Genomic DNA, 4,263 nt, shown 5'->3' on the forward strand with positions numbered 1-4,263 from the left:
ATTGATTCTGTATTACGAGGGTTACCGTGTTGTTTTGCCTACCTAGACGACATACACGTCTTCTCAGCGACTCCAGAGGAACATGGACTGCATCTCACCTAAGTTTTTGAGCGCCTTGACAAGTACGGCATTGTTTTGAATGTCACGAAGTGTGTTCTAACAACCGGAGATAGCGTTTTTGGGTCAGCTAATTTCTTCTGCGGGATCGCGCCCTTTGCCAGTAAAGTTAAGGCCATTTTGAATATTACTCGACCAGAGACAATCAAAGAATTACGTAGATTCCTCGCAATCCTCAATTTCTATCGCTGCCATCTGCCACATGCGGCAGAATTTCAAGAATCACTCATAGCAGCGCTGGCCGGTCCGAAAACAAAAGGCAAAGAGCCTGTACAGTGGTCACAGACAATGACAGACGCTTTCGAAACCGCCAAGAAAAGCATAGCTGAGCAACGCTTCTTGCTCACCCTGCTTTAGAGGCGCCTCTTGCACTCTTGGTCAATGCTAGCCAGGTGGCCATCGGCGCAGCATTGCAGCAATATGCGGACAAAGTCTGGCAGCCCCTCGCTTTTATCTCCCGCCCAACAACAATGGAGCTCTTACGACCGGGAATTGTTGGCCATCTACACTGCCGTGAAATATTTCCGAACGCAGCTGGAGGCGAGGGTGTTTACAATTTATATGGACCATAAACATCCTTGCGCAGGGGCCATGCTAATCTTCTCTGTATCGTTCCAATTTTAGTATATGTACCGCCGAAGCGAGTACTGGACCATAAACGTCTGACTTTCGTCTTCCGCCAGAATAACAACAAATGCTCGTCGAGGCAGTTTAATCAGTTGGAATGTATTGCTCAATTTTCCACCGACATTATACACATGTTTGGGTTGAACAAGGTAGTGGCAGACTGTTTGACACGCGTCAATGCAATCACGGAGACTATCGACCTCACACGCCTGGCCCAAGCACAACATTCAGATAAAGAACTTGAAAATTGCCCAAATGATGGCACAGCAGGCCTGCAGCTCAAACTCGTTGATGTACCAGGATCAGACACTAACATATACGAGATGTGACAATAAAGCGATGAGACTCATGTGAAAAAAATGTTGCTTACCGTTTTAGTCAAGTTTAGTGTTGCTCAAACAGTCCACGCGTGTACTGCCGGTCCATAGTGTCCAACGGGCATAATATTTCGGCGATCAGACATTCGCCATCGTCAGGGGTGCTGGAGAACTGAGCTCTTGAGGGCGGGCGGCCGTCTTAAATCCCTTCCTCTCGGGAGGCGTTCTCTCCACGGTCCACGCCCGCGCGTCAGCGTTCGGTGAGACGCTGGCGTCGGCGTCGGCGTCGGCGTCTGTGCTGGCGTCGGTGTAACTGTCTCGTCCGTCCTGGTCGCTCGTTCGTTTTCTTTGCTGAGCCTCTTTTTAATTAGACTCAGTGCTGGTTCCCATGCCTTGCTGAGGCTATAGCCGCAATCTCTGTTGATGAGTCCGTCCCTGGTACGAATTTCGATAGCCTCTCTGACGTCACTGTCCCAGTATATAGATGTCTGTGCCGAGGCCCCGGTATGTTGGTAGTCCATTTCGTAATTTTCGGACAAACAGTGCTCTGCGACTGCCGATTTGTTGGGGTACATAAGTCGAGTGTGCCTCTGATGTTCTCGGCAACGATCTTCAATGGTGCGCACTGTCTGTCCAATGTAAGTCATCACACACTCACAGGGAATCTGGTATATGCCGGCCTTCCGCAAATCGAGATCGTCTTTGACACTTCCCAATAATGCTCGTGTTTTATTGGGTGGGCAAAAGCTAGTTCCTACTCGGTGTTTCCTCAATATTCTTCCTATTTTCCCCGATAGTGCGCCAGTATACGGTATATAGGCGGTGGCTATCTCTTCCTCCGTGACTTCGTTCATCTCCACACGCTGTACTGTAGAGGTGGGGCGGAGAGCGCGTCTGATCTGCCATTCCGAGTACCCGTTTTTCCGAAATACAGTTTTGAGGTGTTCCAGCTCATGGGGCAGGCTCTCTGCATCCGAGATGGTGCGCGCCCTGTCTAACAGTGTTTTTAGTACCCATTCCTCTGCGAAGGGTGGTGGCAGCTATTTGCATGCGAATACAGGTCGGATTGCGTTTTCTTCCTGTATACCCCATGGCCCAGGTAGCCATCCGCTCTTCTTTTGACCATGACGTCCAGGAATGGTAAACTTCCTTCTGCTTCGGTCACCATAGTGAATCTGATGTTTGGATGTGTTGAGATCAGGTGTGTAAGGAAGTCTAGGAGCTTGTCCCTTCCATTGGGCCATATCACGAACGTGTCATCAACATAACGTAGAAAACAAGTAGACTTCCATTTGGATGACGCCAAAGCTTCCTCCTCGAAATACTCCATATAGAAATTCGCGACTATAGGCGAAAGTGTGCTCCCCATTGCGACTCCTTCTGTTTGCCCATAGCATTCCCCATTAAACAGAAAATATGTGGAGGTCAGAACGTGCCTGAAAAGGTCGGTCGTCTTCTTGTCAAATTTCTGTGCAACGAACTCAACTGACTCTCGAAGAGGCACCCTGGTTAATAACGAGACAACGCCAAAACTCACCAGGATTTCTGAGTCTTTCAGCTTGAAGTTCTCCAGACATTTTACGAAATCCATAGAATTCCGAATGCGATGAGGGCATTTACCCAAGTAAGGGCTTAGTAGTTCTGCCAGGTATTTGGCCAGCATATGCCTTGCGGAAGGCCGGCATATACCAGATTCCCTGTGAGTGTGGGAAGACTTACATTGGACAGACAGTGTGCACCATCGAAGATCGCTGCCGAGAACATCAGAGGCACACTCGAATTATGTACCCCAACAAGTCGGCAGTCGCAGAGCACTGTTTATCCGAAAATCACGAAATGGACTACTAACATACCGGGGCCTCGGCACAGACATCTAAACACTGGGACAGCGTCGTTAGAGAGGCTATCGAAATTCGTACCAGGGACGGACTCATCAACAGAGATTGCGGCTATAGCCTCAGCAAGGCATGGGAACCAGCAGTGAGTTTAACTAAAGAGAGGCTCAGCAAAGAAAACGAACGAGCGACCAGGGCGGACGAGACAGTTACACCGACGCCACCAGAGACGCCGACGCCAGCCTCTGAGCGACCGCCGACACGTGGCCGTGGGCGCGGACCGCGGCGAGAACGCCTCGCGGGGGAAGGAGGTTTAGGGCGGCCGCCCGCCCTCAGGAGCTCAGTTCTTCAGCGCCCCTGACGGTGGCGACATGTCTGATCGCCGAAATATTGTGCCCGTTGGACACTATGGACCGGCAGTACACCCGTGGACTGTTCAAGCAAGAAATACGCCGGGAGAAGTTGAAGAATCACAAGAATAGAGTTGTCTTCTTCAAAGTGGTTTCCTTCTGATTGCACACACTTTTTCCAGTGCTTCCGCCATTGAGGGTAATATTTCTGGAACTCATCTTCTGTGATATCATTCAAGGCCATCGTCACAGCTTTTTGGACATCTTGCGTTGTTTGAAAATTGTATCTCTTTGCTGCCGTTTTGACTCTTGGAAACAGAAAAAAAGTCGCACAGAGCTATATCTGGTGAATAAGGTGGCTGTGATAGTACTGAAATTTGCTTTGAGGTTAAAAGTTGCTCTACTGACAGAGCAGTATGGGTGGCGCATTATCGTGATGCAGAATTCAATTATCAACAATGTTGGCATGGACACAAAGAACTCTTTTACGAAGTCTTTCTAAACTTTCTTTGTAGTAACATTGGTTAACTGTTTGTCCAGGAGGCACCCACTCTTTATGAACAATCCCCCTTGGAATCAAAGAAGCACACAGCACGAATTTCACATTTGACTTTGACATGCGAGCTTTTTTTGGTCTGGGTGATCCGTTTGAGCACCATTGTGAACTTTGCCGTTTGGTCTCTGGATTGTACTGAAAAAAAAAAAAAAAAACAACTTTCATCACCAGTGATAACACTGTTCTACAATTCTGGAATGATTTCCATTTGCTCTAATAGATCGGCTGCCTCATTGTTCCGTGTTTCTCACTGTTGTGGTGTGAGATTTTTGGAGACCATTTTTGCACAAATCTTTCTCATACCGAGATCTTCAGTTTTTATTAGACGAACCGTTTCTCGATTGATGTTCAGTTCTTCTGCAATCATTTTCACAGATAATCTTCGATCAGATCGTACGAGTTCACGCACTCTGGCCAAGTTGACATCCATTTGTGAGGTTGATGGTCGTCCACTGTGGTCC

The 4,263-nt window shown here is 48.3% G+C and overlaps 1 non-coding gene across 1 annotated transcript; it reads right to left on the reverse strand.

The window, feature by feature from the left end:
- Window positions 1–659: 659 nt before the first annotated feature.
- Window positions 660–765, reverse strand: LOC126300045 (U6 spliceosomal RNA). The gene has a single exon (XR_007552866.1). It is a non-coding gene; the product is annotated as a U6 spliceosomal RNA (small nuclear RNA).
- Window positions 766–4,263: the final 3,498 nt, after the last annotated feature.

This window comes from Schistocerca gregaria, chromosome X (genome assembly GCF_023897955.1).
Source record: "Schistocerca gregaria isolate iqSchGreg1 chromosome X, iqSchGreg1.2, whole genome shotgun sequence".
Lineage (NCBI taxonomy): Eukaryota > Metazoa > Arthropoda > Insecta > Orthoptera > Acrididae > Schistocerca > Schistocerca gregaria.